Consider the following 18,213-nt stretch of genomic DNA (forward strand, 5'->3'; position numbering starts at 1 on the left):
TATATATGACCAAATATTAAGTTTGGTGTCCTCAAAAGAGAGTGTCACGGTTCAAATGATATAAGAATTGATGGTTCACATAGTATTAATAAAAAGAACACCCTTGCTACGGTTGGATAAAACTAATGTATGTTGTCTTGTTGTGGTGACTAGGAGGTCAAAGAATCTTCAAAGAAAAAGACAAGACAAAGGAAAGCATAGCATGAGGACAAAATCCCATCACATGCCTCGAAAAAGAAATCTGCCACTCCTTGAGAATGATCACGGCAAAGGCAAGGGAAGGAGCAAACTTTGTCTTCATTCATCCTTACATGCATACCTTTGATCTCCATAAGTCTAATTGCATCCCAGCCCTTCATTGCTCATTTAAAAGCATACCACCTTCAAGCTATGCACATGACTGAATCACTCCAACCTTGGAAACATCACTCCCTTCATCACTCCTCAACATAACAAGCTCTGTACAACATTTCTCTTACTTTAAACTCCAACCATTTAAACTTCTCTTCATCATTTCTTGTCATAGCACGTTCGGTCTTAATTTCCTTTTGCTCCAAACACACATCAAACTCTCCAACATTCTTCACACTCCTTCTAACCTCACAAGACTCAACCAACCAAGTGATCATGGCCTCCTCCTCAAGAACCAAACGAAGAAAAGGGAAAGATCCCATGGTAGAGGAAGACACACATGAATATGACCAACGGAGATTCAAGTCTTGGTTTCATCAAATGCAAATTCAATGGATGAACGAGAAAAGAATCTATCCTGAAATTCCATTCTTGTTGCCGGATGATAGATGTCAAAAAATGAAGGACAAAATTCGGAAGAGGAGGTGGGAGGAACTTGCATCACCAGCCATCCGAATCAATGCCAATATCATAAGAGAGTTCTATGCAAATGTCCCAAGGCTTGACATGCGTGAGCCCCCAACGTACAAGAGCTATGTGCGGGGGGTGGAAGTAGACTTTAGCCCGGATGCAATCAAGAAAGTCTTGAAACTAAAGTCAGTCCGCTTTAGTGAACCGGGATACCAACAAAGATTGAATGAGGATCAGGATTATGAGGAGATTGCGAGAGACATTTGTTTGGAGAACTCAGAGTGGGAAGGAGATAACAAGAACAGATATAAGTACCTGAAGAGATGTAACCTCACCCCGGAAGAAAAAGGATGGTATGAGTTAATGAAAAGATCAATTCTGGGCACAGTGAACACCTCAGAAGTTAACAGGGAGAGAGCCGTGATGCTGCATTGCATCATTGTGGGAGGAGAGATAAGAGTTCATGAAATCCTTGCAAAAGACATTCAAAAGCTGGCTGAAAAGAATTTGGCCGGATCTTGGTTGTACTATCCGAGTACCATTTGGAGGTTGTGTGCAAAGGCTAAAGTTCCAATGGAAGAGGAGAATCCAATGTGGTTAAGTCAAGGCATGCCCATAACCATTGAACGAATGATGATGCCCCTTGAAGCACATCAAGGCCGAAGACCACATGAAAGAAGGGAAAGAGAAGAACCAATGGAAGAAGATGAGCCACACATAGAAGAAGAGCCACAAGAGGAGGAGGAACAGCCACACTTTTTCCCACATGGCAATATGGATATGACTCAAATGCAAGAAGCAATAGGAAAATTGTCACAACAGTACACGAGAATCCAAGAAAGGCAAGAGGAATACCATTCTCTGTACATGAAAAACCAACAAGCACAAGAAGAAAGGGAACTAAGAATAATGAACAAACAAAGTGAATTCGAGTCAAGATTCCTTGTGATGCAAGAAGAACATGCTTTTCAATCTCATGAATCTTTTGGAAAGTTGGAACAAATGCAAGCTGAAAATTTGAGGGCTCTCAAAGAGTTCACAACACTCCAAGATGCAAGGTATGGAGTACAAGCCGATTACAACATCAATAGCCAAATCAAACTGAACTATATTGGAGAACATTTGCACAACATGGATCCGACTTTCCCAACGTTTGATGAATTCTTCAAAAAGAGAAGTGAGGTAGAGGTAGGCAATGCTATGAGACTTGAAGATAGAGTAGAGGAGGCTATGAATAAGGCTGGATTCTGGCGAGTCCAAGAGACACCAAACACGGATGGTGGGAACACTAGCAGCCAAGTGTATGAAAGGAGAAAGAAAAAGCATGACAAATGAAAGGTGGACTTGCTCCTTGTTCATCACTACAAAGAAAAAAGCATGCATTCTATCTGTTCTAAGTTGTCTTTGCATCTTTAAGTAGTTCTTTTTAATTAAAAGTCTTTGCATTATGTTTGTTTCTTTTAAAATAAGTAGGCTAGTTTATGTGTGTGCTTGTGTGTTTACTTTCACTTGACAAGAAGCATGTGTTGTCCCCTGCATCTTTAAGTTCAATAAAAGAAAAGTTTGAATGTGAAGCAAGATGATCTCTGTTAGATAGAAGTAGAATAAAAGTAAGTGGTGGTATGTGTGTGGTTGTATAATAGCTCACTTTTAGTGAATAAAGAGCTAGGATATCTCTTTCTAAGTAAAGAGTGGCCTACTGTCTATGAATCTCAATTAAATAAAAAAAATTCCTTGGTTAGAAAGAAAAACAAAAAGAAGGAAAGAAAAGAGATAGCCAAAAAGTGGCAGAACAAAAGGAAAAAAAAAGAAACAAAGCTGGACACCAATAGCTTGGACTTTAAAATATATGCCTGTGATGTCTTTGTACTAGGATCTGCTTGGATTAGTAAGCTCTTAGGAGTGCATCAACACTCGGTGACTTGGGTTAACTAATCCGGGATCATCAGCTGAAAGTCCACTATCAAGAGCAACCTAACTACAAGGCATTTAGTAACCCAAAGAGGTGCTGGGCATCAATGTTTTAAGAAGGAATGTGAGCCAAGTATCTATGGTGAATAATGTGTCAAGTATAAAGAAAAGAAAATGAACTTGCTACACATGACACTCAAATAAAGCTTATAAACAAAGTAATAGCCAAGGATAAAGGAATAATGAGAGGTCATAGCAGTATGTTACTTGAAGCTTGAAGGAGACTTTCTAGGCCTAGGAGTCAGTAAGAAGTGAGTATTTACATATCCACACAAAACCCCATGAACTATCAATAATACTCTGCCAGCATGAACATCCTCTTCCATTTCATTCTTTCTTCTCAATAAATCTTTTCTTGCTTGGGGACAAGCAAGCTTTAAGTTTGGTGTTGTGATGACAAGTCATCTTAGCCTATTTTAACTAGTCTTTTTCTTTTGTTTTCATTAGAATTATGCACTTTCTTGAGCTACAAGCAAGCCAATTAGCTAGATGTTCATGTTTCCTTTGATTTAATCAACCATGTATGAATTCATGCTATTTCATGAGGTTTTATACTATAATTGTCACATATTATGAAAGAATGAATATCTCATGATTTTAAGCATAGCTTTGATGTGTTTGGTTGATTAATGATAGGTGAGGAAAGCTTGGAGAAAGGTTGAAGCAAAAAAGGAATAGCTAGGAGTAAAGAGAAGACAATGGAATAAGTGAAATTGAACCAGGAAGCAAAAAGCTGGACCTAAAGTTAGCCTCAAACTTTTGCACAAACTTTTGGGTGAAAAGTTAGCCCCTAACTTGGAGGCTAACGTTGGCATGATGAAAATCACTCCCTGGGTACCAAAAGTTTGCGCCAACGTTAGACCCCTAACTTGGTGGCTAACGTTGGCGCCACAAGTGCACAAGGTAAGGCCAACGTTAGGGCCAAAGTTAGACCCCTAACTTTGGCACCAACGTTGGTATCAGATGGGTATAGCTGCTGATATGAAAAGTTTGGGCAAAAGTTAGCCCCCTAACTTTTGCTCAAACTTTTGGTCCAACTTTTGCAAAACTCTAAACCGGTTCAATTGGTTCACTTTGGTTATTCTCCAAACTTCAAGAGCAATCAACCAAGGCCTCTTTCAACCCAATTCCACCAAGAGCAAAGGCCCAACTCAAGGCTTGAAGATCATTTGAAGAAAGTGTATAAATAGGATAGAATTCAAGTTCTTCGGAGAGCTTTTTTTGGAATTTTCATAATAGTTTTCGGAGAGCCTTGGATATTGAGTGATCTTTAATTTCTTTGTCTTGGGGAAGGAGAATTCACTTCTCTTCCTCTCAGTTTTATTGCTTTCAATTTCAATTACAATTGTCTTGGATTTTGGGTGGGAGAATTGAAGAAATTCTGTTTCAATCTCAACCTTGGATCTCACTGCTTTATTTACTGCTTGATTAAATTTCAAGTTCTGTTAATTGCTCTTCATCCACTTTCTTTGAATTTCAATTTCAATTTCTTGTTGGATCTAGGAAGGCATTGAGATCTAGACTTGGTTTTCTAGTCTCTGGGTCCTGAGATCTAATTTCCCAATTTTACATTTTCTGTTTACTGTTTTCATGTTCATTTACTTTTCTTCTTCAAGATCCAATCTAACCCAAACCTTCTTCTACTTCTCTGCTTGATGCAATTTAATTTTCCTTGTTTAAATTCTGCAAATCCAATCCCCAATTCCTTTTACAATTCCATCCGTTTATATTTCTTGCACTTTAAGATTCCGCAATTTACATTTCTTGCATTCTAAGTTTCTGCTATTTAATTTCTTGTTCTTTACGATTCAGCACTTTAATTCCCTGTTCTCTTTACTTCCATGCAATTTAATTTCTGCAAATCACAAAACACTCAACCAAATCTTGATTCGCTTGACTAAATTAACCACTAAGCTAAAATTTCTCAATCCTTCAATCCCTGTGGGATCGACCTCACTCCCGTGAGTTTTTATTACTTGATACGACCCGGTACACTTGCCGGTTAGATTTGTGTGTTTTGGGAGAAATTTATTTTTCACCAAAATACTCATCACTCATCTCCCTTTAAAGGCTTCATCTTTGACAACAATTCCTTCATGAACTTGACATAGAGAGGCATTTGCTCCAAAACCTCAGCAAAAGGAATATTGATTTGCAACTTTCTGAAGACTTCCAAGAACTTTGAAAACTGTTTGTCCTTGGTCTCCTTTTGAAGTCTCTGAGGATATGGCATTTTAGGCTTGTACTCAAGAGCTTTTGGCAATGTAGGATAAGTGTCAAGAGAGTTTGTGAATGGGTTGTCTGCACGCTTTGGAGGGACGTACTCTACTTCTTCCTTTTTCTCATCTGAAGCTTCTTTTTCAACTAACTCTCCATTGACCTTGGTCTCAGAGCCAGCTACTTTACCACTTCTCAATTGAACAACCTTGCAATTTTCTTTTTCAACTGGCTCCTTATTAACTTGTGCTTCTGTACTTGTCACTTGTCCACTTATCAAGGTGATAGCCTTGCATTCCTCTCTTGGATTTGGAATTGTGTTACCAGGAAGGCTATTAGTGGTCCTTTGATCAATTTCATTAACTTTTATAGCTAATTGACCCATCTGAATCTCCAAGTTCTTGATTGATGCTCTGGTTTCCTGTCTAAAACTTGTCAATATTGCTTTCAAATCATTATTCTGCTGGGGCTGAGAAGTTGCTTGCTGAGATGACTGAAACTGGTGGTTATTAAAATTTTTCTGTTGAAAACCACCCTGAGAATTATTATTAAAATTCTGTGGCCTCTGAGGTTGCTCTCTCCACCCCTGATTGTAGGTCTAAGAATAGGGATTATTATTGGGGTTTCTAGGAGCACTCCCCATGTAATTGAACTGTTCAGAAGAGGATTGAGCATAACCATAATTATCATTTTGCACAAAATTACCTGTCATGTCATAAGAGACCTCTTGAGGTTGATTTTGAGTGTTGATAGCTCAGACTTGCATGCCACCCATCTACTGAGTAAGTAAATTTATTTGCTGAGACATAAGCTTGTTCTGAGCAAGAATAGCATTAACAGATTCCATTTCCAACACACCTCTCTTCTGAGAAGTCTCTGAGTTCACAGGATTCCTGTTAGATGAGTATAAATATTGGTTGCTAGCAACCAATTCAATTAGCTCAATAGTCTCCTCCGGTGTCTTCTTCTGCAATGAACCACCTGCAGAATTATCTAAGCACATCTTGGACATTTCACCCAAGCCTTCATAAAAGATATCTAGTTGGGTCCTTTTGGAGAACATGTTCGGAGGGCATTGCCTAGTCAGTAGCTTGTACCTCTCCCAAGCTTCATAAAGAGTTTCACCATCCTTCTGCCTGAAGGTCTGAACCTCCACTCTAAGCTTAGTCAGCTTCTTTGGTGGGAAAAATTTAGTAAGAAACTCAGTAACAACCTTGTTCCAAGTATCCAAACTCTCCTTGGGTCGGGAATCTAGCCATAGCTTTGCTCCATCCCTCATAGCAAACGGGAAGAGCATGAGTTTGTACACCTCTGGGTTCACTCCATTTGTCTTCACAGTATCACAAATTTACAGAAAGTTAGAAATAAATTGATTTGGGTCTTCGTGGAGAAGACCATGATACTGGCAGATTTGTTGCACCAGGGTGACCAATTGTGGCTTCAACTCAAAGTTGTTCACAGCTATAGGAGGCACCACAATGCTTTTTCCATAAAGATCTGTAGTAGGAGCAGAGTAAGAGCCAAGAACTCTCCTTTGTTGATCATTCTCATTCCGATTTGCCACATTGGCATTAACAGCATTATTAGGATCCATAGTGGATTATGCAACCTGGTAAAGTCTTGCTTGTTGTAAACGCCACCTGAAAATTCTTTCAGGTTCTGGATCAAAGTCTAAGAGATGTTCCTTGTCTCTGTTCCTGCGCATAAACAAACAGAAAATAAGAAAAGATGGGAATCTCTACGTTAGAGTGCTGAGAATTCCTAGTGAGGTAACCTATGTAAAATAATAAAATAGATATACTAAATAAATAAAACAAAAAAATTTTGAAAATGATAACTGAAATAAGACAAAAAAAATTTCGAAAATTAACAGGGAGAATAAACAGGAAAAAATTGAAATAAAAATAACTAGGGGACACCAAACTTAATTTCAGAAATTAAGGAAAATATTAATGCTATTTATTTATTTATTTATTTTATTTTTTTCCAAAAATAATAAGAAAAATTCAAATAAAATTAAAATTAAAACGCCTAATCTAAGCAATCAAACAACTAATAGTTGTTAATCACTATCAATCCCCGGCAACGGCGCCAAAAACTTGTTGCAGAATTTATAACCACAAACTAACCGGCAAGTGCACCGGGTCGTACCAAGTAATACCTCAGGTGAGTGAGGGTCGATCCCACGAGGATTGAAGGACTAAGCAACAATGATTGATTAATTTACTTAGTTAGGCAAGCAGAAAAGAGTGTTTGAGAGTTTAAAAATATTAAACAGTAAATTCAGAATATCAGAAGACAGGCAAATAAATAAGTTGGGAATAAAATATGGAGAAAGCAGTTAAGTCTTTAGAGTTATCTATTTTCCGGATTGACTTTTCTTATTAATTTATTTTAATGATGCAGGATTTAATTCATGGCAAACTATATGTGACTATACCCTAATTCCTTAGACCTTTCTAGTCTCCTCTAAAATTCATCAACCGCCAATTCCTTGGTCACTTAATTCCAATTAGAAGGTGAAGTTCAATTCTAGTTTATATGCCACAAAAATCCTAATTACCCAAATATAAGAGGATTATATGTCACGTATCCCGTTAAGTTCAGATAATTAGAAATTTAGGAGAATATGTTTTCAAGCTGTTGTTCAAGTAAAGAGCTTTTCCAAGTTATACAAGAACTCAATTAGAAAGAGGGTCATACTTCCGTTCCACCCAAATTCATAAGATAAAGAACGAAAACAATTCTTGAAATATAAATCAAGACATGAATTAAAATAGAAAAAAATAGTATCAATCCATACAATAGACAGAGCTCCTAACCTTAACAGTGGAGGTTTAGTTGCTCATGGTTCAGAGTGGAAAACTAGGATTGTAAATTGGGCTGAGGTGGAATGGAAAGTTAACTAATTGGAATGGAATAATGTTGGGATAATGTGGGGATCTCTAGAAGGGAAGTTTCCTTTCCCTTTTATAGCTAATCCTAATTAATTTAAAATCTATTCTCTAAAACTAAAATAATATCTTTTCCTATTTTAAAATAAAAATAAAGTTTTAAATCAGAATTAATTAATCAGTGTTTTCTTCATTTTCTGCATGTTGCGCATGTCATGCGTACGCGTCAGTCACGTGTACGCGTCGATGGTCTTCTTCACGTGTCACGCATATGCGTCAGGTACGCGCACGCGTCATTGTGCAACTTCACTTTTCACGCGTACGCGTCAGGTACGCGCACGCGTCACTCCTCGCTATCATCTCCTTTAATTCTTCTTCTCTTTTTCTGTGGAAGCTCCATCAAATCCACCCAAATGCTACCTAAAATAAACAGAATTCCACAAGACTCAAAGTAGCATCCATAGTGGCTAAAAGATAATTAATTCTAAATTAAACTCAACAAAATAAATGCAAATTCACTAGGAAAAGATAGGAAAGATGCTCACACATCACTTTGCTAGAGTCCCCAGATAAAAGTGTCCAGAGTTCTTAAGCACACTCTTTTTGCTTTGGACCACGACTTTAACCGCTCAATCTCAAGCTCTTCACTTGACACCTTTACACCACAAGCATATGGTTAGGGACAGCTTGGTTTAGCCGCTTAGGCCATGATTTTATTTCTTTGGGCCCTCCTATCCACTGATGCTCAAGGCCTTAGGTCCTTTTACCCTTGCCTTTTGGTTTAAAGGGTTATTGGCTTTTTCAATCTGCCCTCCTTTTTCTGCATTTTTGGGCAGTAATAGATTTTTCTGCTTTTTATTTTTTTCTTTTTACCATTTTTTCTTTTTTTTTTTGCAACATGCTTTTTCTTTTGCTTTTGCTGCTTTTTCTTGCTTCAAGAATTAATGTTAGATTTTTCAGATTATCAATAATACTTTTCCTTTTTCCTTATTCTTTCAAGAGCCAACATTCTAAAATTTCAACTTCAAATATGCACTGTTTAATCATACATTCAGAAAACAAGAGCAAATGAAACCACATCAAACTAATTAAACTAATCTTAAATTAAACTTGAAATTCATGCATCTCTCAATTCTTTTCAAATAATTTTTTTTATATTTAAGCAAGATTTTGAGAGATATATGGAACATTTTACAACTTGTAAGACATCACTTCAAATGATCATGCAACTAGAACAAGAGAACAGACAAAACATAACAGAAAAATAAAACAGGAAAAGAGGTAAAAGAGAACGAATCCACTTGAATAATGGTGGCTAGTGCTCCTCCTTGAGGATCCGATGTAATGCTTAATCTCTTCTATGTCACTCATTTGTCTCTGTTGAGGCGGCTGCACAAGTTTATGTGCATGCTCTCTAGTTTGCTCCATCCTCTTCTTCTATACTTAAGAGTGGTAGAAGTCACAAAGCAAACCTTTTGCAACACGAAACTTAAGAGTTTTACTCGTCCTCGAGCAAATATGATCAATGGGGAAGAAGGTGGGGGTAGGTGGAGCTTCTGTGGGACCTCTTGGTCCTGAGAGGCTAGGAAATTCCAGATTATTTACTTTTCTGCACTGGCGTTTGAACGCCCAGGGGCTGCTCCCTGGCTGGCGTTCAATGCCAGCAATGCTTCCTTTTCGGGGTGTTGAACCCCCAGGAGAACTTCCTCACTGGCATTCAACTTTGACCTCTTTTTAGAGTGTTCTGTTTTTACTACTGTGAATTCTGTCTCTGGACTGATGCACATGATCATGAATCTAAGAATGAAACAAAATGAAAGAAAATAAATATGATTGAGTAAGGTTGGGTTGCCTCCCAACAAGCGCTCTTTTAAAGTCACTAACTTGACCTTTAGCTCCTTACGGAGGTGAGTATGGGCTCAGTTTTTTGCCCTTGACAGTGAATTTTCTTCATGTCCTCTCATGAATGAGCTCTACATGCTCTAGAGATAGGACACGGTTCATAGTATGTGGTAGGACTGGATTCTTAGTGAAGACAACTCTCATGCCAGGTGAGAGGCCTTCAGTAGGGACTTTCTTGTCCTTCCAGCCTTTAGGTACTTTCTTTTTAGTACCTTTATGCTTAGAGCTTTTTGAGGGCTGCCCAACACCAAACTTAGAATTTATGTCTGGGGGCTCTACAGAGATTTGCACAGAAAGAGAGGGTTGGCACACTAGGTGTTGCACAGTTGTCCCTTTTTTACTGGAGGAAGAATTAGGATTGGACATCTTAAATAAGATGTAGTCCTCTCCTAATTGGAAAACCATTTCTCCCTTAGCTATATTAATCAAAGCTTTTGCATTAGCTAAGAAGGGTCTTCCAAGGATGACACATTCATCCTCATCCTCTCCAATATCTAAGACAATGAAGTTTGCAAGGATGTAGTGGTTTTCAACTTTAACCAAGACATCCTCCACTAAGCCATATAACTTCTTCATGGTCTTGTCTGCCATCTCTAATGAGATGTGTGCAGGTTGTACCTCAAGGATTTCCAACTTCTCTATTATAGAGAGTGGCATGAGGTTGATGCTTGACCCTAGGTCACATAGAGCCTTTTCAAAGGTCATAGTGCCTATGGTGCACAGAATCAGAAAGCGTCCAGGATCTGGAAGCTTCTGAGGTAGCTCTTGCTGAACCAAAGCATAGAGTTCTTTGGTAAGCAGTGGAGGTTCTTCCTCCAGAGGCTTTGTACTAAATAGCTTGGTATTCAGCTTCATTAGAGCTCTTAGGAAACGAGCTACTTTCTCTTCCCTAGTGTCTTCATCCTCACTTAAGGATGAGTAGTCATCAGAACTTAGGAACTGCAGAAGTAGATTCAAAGGAACCTCAATTGTCTTTATGGTTTCCTTTGGTTCTGGACTAGAGGGTTCTTGAGTGGGATTCAGGCACTCAAAAGGTATGTTTTGACTGGCGTTCAACGCCAGCTCTGTCAGCTTAGTGGGCATTGAACGCCCTTGCTGTCCACCCTGACTGGCGTTAAACACCAGTCCCTCTAGCATTCTGGCCATTAAACGCCCAGCAGGGATGTCCTAGCAGGCGTTCAACGCCAGCTTCCCTGGGGTGGTGGGCGTTGAATGCCCAGTGAGGGGTTCCTCACTGGCGTTCAGTGCCAAAATGGTTGCCTGGTTGGGTGTTGAATGCCCAGTGAGGGATTCCTCACTGGCATTCAATGCCAGAAAGCCTTCCTGTTTGGGCGTTGAACGCCCAGCCAGTACTCTCTGGTTGGCATTCAACGCTAGCTTTTCTGCCAGGATGGGGGTTAAACGCCTGGTAAGGGGTTCCTCACTGGCGTTTAATGCCAGGCTTGCTGCCATTGTGACCGTTGAACGCCTAGTGAGGGCTTCTTCATTGGTGTTCAATGCCTTCCCATTCTCTTCCAATTCGGCCTCAACCTCGATGGTTATGGCCTTGCACTCTTCTCTAGGATTAACCTTAGTATTATTGGGAAGAATGTCAGGAGGGATCTCAGGGATCCTCTTGCTCAGTTGACCAACTTGTACCTCCAAGTTTCTAATGGAGGACCTTGTTTTATTAATGAAACTATGTGTGGTCTTAGTGAGGCTGGAGATTAGAGTGGCTAAGTCAGAGAGGCTCTGCTTAGAAGTCTCCATATTCCTTTGAGAAGATGGGAATGGTAGTCTATTCTGGAACTTATTCTGGTTCCTATCACCTTGGTTGTTATTGAAACCTTGCTGAGGTTTCTGTTGATCCTTCCATAAAAGGTTAGAATGATTCCTCCATGAAGGGTTGTAAGTGTTTTCATAGGGTTCTCCCATGTAATTCACCTCCTCCATGGTGGGTTGATCAGGATCATAAGCTTCTTCTTCAAGAGAAGCTTCCTGATTACTGCCATGTGCAGTTTGCATCCTAGTGAGATGTTGAGAGATCATGTTGACCTGTTGGGTCAGGATCTTATTCTGAGCCAGGATGGCATTCAGAGTCTCAACTTCATGAACTCCTTTCTTCTGAGAGATTTCATATTTTACAGGATTCCTCTCAGAAGTGTACATGAATTGGTTATTTGCAACCATCTCAATGAGTTTTCTAGCTTCTACAAGCGTTTTCTTCAAGTGGAGGGATCCACCTGCAGAGCTATCCAAGAAAATCTTGGATATCTCAGACAAGCCATCATAGAACACGTCTATGAGGGACCATTCTAAGAGCATGTCAGGAGGACATCTCCTGATCAGTTGCTTGTATCTTTCCCAACCTTCATAGAGGGATTCACTTTCTCTTTGTCTGAATGTTTGAACTTTTCACTCTAATCTTGCTCATCCTTTGAGGAGGACAAAACTTAGCCAAAAAAGTGTTAACTAGCTTTTTCCAAGACTAAAGACTCTCTTTAGGCTGGGCATCCAACCAGAACTTAGCTCTGTCTCTTAAAGCAAAATGAAAAAGCATCAGCTTATAGACTTCAGGATCAACTCCATTAGTCTTTACAGTATCATAGATCTGTAAAAATTCTGCTAAGAACTGATGTGGATCTTCCAGTGGAAGTCCATGGAATTTGCAGTTCTGCTGCAGAAGAGAGACTAACTGAGGCTTAAGCTCAAAATTATTAGCTCTAATGGCAGGTACAGTAATGCTTCTATCATAAAAGTCAGAGGTAGGCATGGTGAATTCACCAAGGACCTTTCTAGGCTCCTCTTGTAGTTCGGCCATGTCCCCTGTTTCTTGTTCAAAACTTTCTGAAAGGTCTCTTCCGGAGTGTTGTGCTTTAGCTAGTTGTAAACGCCTCCTTAGAGTCTTGTCAGGTTCAGGATCAGGAGTCAAGAGGGGTTCTTTATCCCTATTCTTGGTCATAAACAAGAAGAAAAGAAAAAGAAGAAGAAAGACTACGCAAATAGACAAGAAGCTCCTTCTTAAAGTCAGAAGTAGAGAAAAAAGAAGAAGATAAAAAATAAAAATAAAAATAAATAAAAGAAGTAAAAGAAAAAGACCTTGGAAATAGTATATAAGAGTAAATAAAAGAAAGGAAATCACAAGAAAAATTTCTGTGCCAATTGGCAAGACGCTCCAAGTGAGATGTGAAGAAGAAAGGAAAGAAGATAAAGAAGTTGAGGTAGACCAAGAGAAGAAAGTAGAGTTAGAATAATATAGATGTGAGATGAAGAGCAGTATAAATAGAAAGAGTAAATAAGAATTAAAATATTTTTGTTTTTCTTTTATTTATTTAATTAATTTTCGAAAATAAGTTAATTAATTTAAAAAGACTTTGATTTTAATTGTTGAATTTTCAAAAATAGAGGAGGGAAGAGAAGAAGAAATTTTCAAAAATTAAGAGAGAAGAGAGTTAGTTAGGTGGTTTTGAAAAAGAAGAGAGAGAAATAGGAGAAGTATTTTCGAAAATTGAGAGAAGGAAAAGTTAGTTAGGTAGTTTTGAAAAAGATCAGAGAGAAGATAAGATATTAATTAAGAAAAGATAAAAATAAAAATAAAAATAAAAGATAAGATGAGAAAATATTTGAATTTTAAAAATAAGATAAGATAAGAAATTAAAATTTTTTTGAAAAAGATATGATTTAAATTTTGAAAAAGATAAGATATGATTTTTAAATTTTGAAAAAGATATGATAAGTTTTGAAAAAGATAAGGTTTTTGAAAAAGATACGATTTTTAATTTTGAAAATTTTAATTTTTGAAAACTTGACAACTAAGATATGATAAGGTAAAATTTTAAATTGAAATCTGAATTTTATTTATGATTTTTGAAAATTATGGTTGAAAATAAGTTAGAAAATATATTTTTTGATTTTTTTAATTTTATGATGAAAGAGAAAAACACAAAAAAGACACAAGACTTAAAATTTTTAGATCTATCACCCTTGTTTTTCGAAAATTTTTGGAGGGAAACACCAAGGGACACCAAACTAAAAAATTTTAAGATCAAAACACATATAAGACTCAAGAACACTTTGAAGACTCACAAGAATACAAAGAACAAAATTTAAAGACTCAAAGAACTCAAGAACATAAAAAGAACACCAAACTTAAAATTTTTAGAAAAGCAAAAGTAAATTTTTGAAAAACACAAGAAAATAAACAAGAAAACACCAAACTTAAAAACTTGACACAAGATTTAAATAAAGAAAAATAATTTTAAAAATTTTTTAGAAAGAATGACTCAAAGAGAATGCTTAAGGATGCCAAAAATAAACTATATGAAAAAGGTTTTTGAAAATTTTTTTAAAATTTTTATAATTGAAGAGCATGAACATGTAGGATTCAAACCAAGAACAAAAATTGAACAAAAAAAAATAATATTTTTGAAAAACTTTTTGAAATTTTTGAAAATTTGAAGAAGAGTAAAATAAAAATAAAAGACTCAAAGACTCAAACTAAGAACACAAACAAAGACTCAAACAGAGTAAAGATAAATATTTTAAAAAAGAGTGTAGGAAGAAGTTTTAAAATTTTTGGAATTGAAAAACAGGAAACAAGAACATTGAAGACTCAATACCAAGAACACAAATTAAACAAAGAAAAGAAAAATATTTTTGAAAATATTTTAATTTTTTTTTTCGAAAAATTGAGAAGAAGCAAAAAGTAGAAAAGCTAACAAAATTAAAAATTACCTAATCTAGGGAGCAAGACAATCCTTCAGGTTGTCCAAACTCAACAATCCCGGCAACGGCACCAAAAACTTAGTACGCGTATGCAAACCCCACACCTTTTCGTACGGGCAGTACCAGCAAGTGCACTGGGTCGTCCAAGTAATACCTGAGCAAGTCAGGATCGATCCCACGAGGATTGTGGTTTGAAGCAAGCAATGGTTATCTTGTAGGTCTTAGTTAGACGGAATCAGAAGGTTTATGTTTGTGAAAGGAATACGAAATTATAATAAAGTTAAAGGATAGAAATAGGAATGAAGTTGAGAGTTGGAGTTGCTTTGTCTTTCTCAATTAACTATGGTACTACTACTCTCCTTGCTTGTGAGTGATTTCTTCAATGGCAGGCGGTATGTGATTGACACTGGTTTGAATAGCTGCCAATATAATACTCCTCTGGATCTGAACCCCAGGTTTAGTGCGGATCCATCTCTACTTGAGGGTGAAGCGCGTACAATCCATTCTCCTTCATGATCCTACTCAAAATGCCACAGACAAGGTCGGATCATCCGGATCAGAGAATGCTGTATCTATGGATTCTAGCCTCTACCACAGAGACCCTAAACTCCCCAGAAATAGGCTAAACTGATGTCTCGAGAAGTCCCTAACAAAGTCGTGGATTAGCCGTCTGAGAGATGTATATTCAAGATGTTGGTCGTCCTTATCCGGTGAAAGACGCATTCTGAACCCAAGTAGACGCGGGTGTTTGTCAGGCATGTTCATCTTAATGTGATGAACAGAGCTAATTGGTTAGATAATCCTATCCACCACGATGAAGTACGAATATACATCTTAGAATTAATCAAACACGGATCGAAGAGAAATAGTAGTACTTTTATTAATTCATAGGATTCAGCAGAGCTCCTCCCCTCAAGCTAGGAGGTTTAGAAACTCATACTAAAGAAAAAATACAATGTAAAACTCGAAAATAATGTGTATCCTCCAAAAAAGGTCTGAAGACATTGTGTAAAATAACTTTTAAATACTGATCAAATGACTAGTAAGGGTAAAATAATCTATTTAGTACTAAAATCCACTTTTGGAGCCCATTTGGTGAGTATTTGGGCTGAGCTTTGATGAGATCCACGTGCTCTAAGGTCTCTGGGCGTGGAACACCAGATAGGGGGTCCTCTTTGGGCGTTTGTACATTGGTCTCTACTAGGGGTGTAAGTTACCGAACCAGACCGAAAATTACCGCAAAACCGAACCGAAATTTACAACAACCGAATTAAAAATAAAAAAAATTGGTTTTTTGGTTTTTTTTCCTTAAACCGATCGGTTCGGTCCAGTTTTCAGTTGAATCGATAAAAAATGAACTGAATCAAACCGAACACTAGCCTATAGTAATGGTTCTTTTACCATTTTTCCCTTTAACCTAGTAATAATTAACAAAATCCCTAACCCTATTGCCATCGCGCAGTACGCTTCCCTCCCTCAAGTCATTTGTTTTGAGTGTGTTGTCCAAAGCCCATCCTCCTCCTTGATCACTCAGAGAGTGAGAGCCTGAGCTCACTGAGCCTGCACCTTCTAAGTCTTTCTTCCTTAGCCTCCATTGTAACCAGATCGTCTTCTCTCTGCGGTTCAAGTCACTCAGTCATCGTCGCACTTAAACGCGCTTCGAGCAGTTAGAGCCGTCATCATTGCTCTCAAGCACGCCATCGCAAGTCGCAAGTGCAGCAGTCTTCGTTGCAGGAGTAGCAGAGACAGAGAGCCAGAGAGTGCCATCATCCAGTCCTCTCCATCGCTGAGAATCCCTCTCCATCATCGAGCAACCGCATCATTCAGAGTCGTCACAGTAGTCGCAACGTCGTAGCAACCGTCACCGAGCAGCCCTCTCCTCCCCGGGCAATAACATCACGAGCCATCTCCTGCCACTCAATAATGTCTTCTTCGGAGGTTAGTATATTCACAATTTTTTGAATAAAATTTGTTGTTGCTGCTGGTCTGTTCTTCATTAGGTTGAGGAGGTTGCTTAGAGTCATCATTATATTGTGTGTTATGAGTTTTTTGAATTATATTGTTGATTTTTTACATAGAAGAGTTAATGGTCTTAATTTTTGTTTTTAATAAAATTTGTTGTTGCTAGTCCTAGTTGTTTATTTGAGAATAATTTGTTGCTGGTTCTAAGTTTTGGTTTTGATTGCTTGTATATTGAAATTTTTTTAGTATGACTTATTGTTGTTTGAGAACAAATTTGGATTAGAGCACTGATAAGGTATTAGTTGTATCTGAATTTTTGTTCATTTATTGTGTTTGTATCTAAACAGATTTTGGCTTGATAAATGTTAACTTGTTATGTATTGTATCATTGTTAATTTGTTGTTTGATCTTGATGTATCTTTGTTGTTCATTTATCTTTGTATATATACAGCTAGCAAGCTATGAACAGCCCAATAACCCAGACTTGAAGTTGAAGCTAAAAATGTTAGACTTGACATTATGTTTAGTTGTTGGAATGAGTTGAAATTGTATTGAATTTGAATGTAATGTAATGTTATTTCAGTTTATTGATAGTCATTAATTTTCTATTAGTTAAGATTTAAAATCTAAAAAACCGATTGAATCAAACCGCTTTTGGTTCGGTTCGGTTCGGTTGTTGCACAGACAGTAAACTGATTGGTTGGTGCCCTGTGAAAACCGAACAGATCGGTTCGGTTGGTTTTTGGTCTAAAATCGAACCAAACCGAATTGATAACACCCCTAGTCTCTGCTCTTTTGGGCGCTGGACGCCTGGAAGGGGGCAGGAGGCTGGCGTTGGACACCAGTTTTGTGCCTTCTAATCCGAAGTAAAGCATAGACTATTATATATTTTTGAAAAGTTCTGGAAGTCAGATTTCCATAGCCTTTGAGAGCGCTCCATTTGGACTTCTGTAGCTCCAGAAAAACTCTTCTGAATGCAAATAGGTCAGATTTGGACAACATCTGTAGTGCTTTCTCTGTCTCTGAATCAGACTTCTGCTCCAGCTCCTTAATTTCAGCCAGAAAATACCTGAAATTGCCCAAAAACAAAAAAACTCATAGTAGAATCCAAAAATATGAATTTAACACTAAAACCTATAAAAACTTAATAAAAACTAAATAAAACCACTAAAAATTATATGAAAATGATGTCAAAAAGCGTATAAAATATTCGCTCATCAAGTTTGCAATAGAGTTGGTGCTGGGAGTAGGACCGGTCTTAGTCGCATCGTATAGAATGTCACTGTTAGAGCTGGTAGAATTTAAGATTCAATTGGAGGAGTTGATGGATGAGAAGTTTATCCCATTGAGTGTCTCCCAGTAGGAAGCGCCAATTTTGTTAATAAAGAAGAAAGATGACAGTATGTGGCTGTGTATGGATTAGAGGCAGTTGAATAAGGTGACAGTAAAGAATAACTATCCCTTCCCGAGAATCAATAATTTGACAGATCAACTGTAAGGATCCAGAGTTTTCTCAAAGGTTGACTTGAGGTCGGGATACCATCGGATTAGGGTGAGAGTGGAGGATATTCCAAAGATAGATTTCAGAACTCGATATAGTCATTATGAGTACACAATGATGTCTTTCAGGTTGACGAATTCCCCTACTGTCTTCATGGATTACATGAATAGAGTGTTTCAACCCTTTTTGGACGAGTTTCTTGTGGTGTTTATAGACGACATCTTAATGAACCATAAAACT

General features: G+C 37.6%; 1 non-coding gene across 1 annotated transcript; it reads left to right on the forward strand.

The window, feature by feature from the left end:
* The first annotated feature begins 6,066 nt into the window (after nt 1–6,066).
* Nucleotides 6,067–6,175, forward strand: LOC112781071 (small nucleolar RNA R71). The gene has a single exon (XR_003191868.1). It is a non-coding gene; the product is annotated as a small nucleolar RNA R71 (small nucleolar RNA).
* Nucleotides 6,176–18,213: the final 12,038 nt, after the last annotated feature.

The sequence above is a fragment of the Arachis hypogaea genome, chromosome 19, assembly GCF_003086295.3.
Source record: "Arachis hypogaea cultivar Tifrunner chromosome 19, arahy.Tifrunner.gnm2.J5K5, whole genome shotgun sequence".
Classification (NCBI taxonomy): Eukaryota; Viridiplantae; Streptophyta; class Magnoliopsida; order Fabales; family Fabaceae; genus Arachis; species Arachis hypogaea.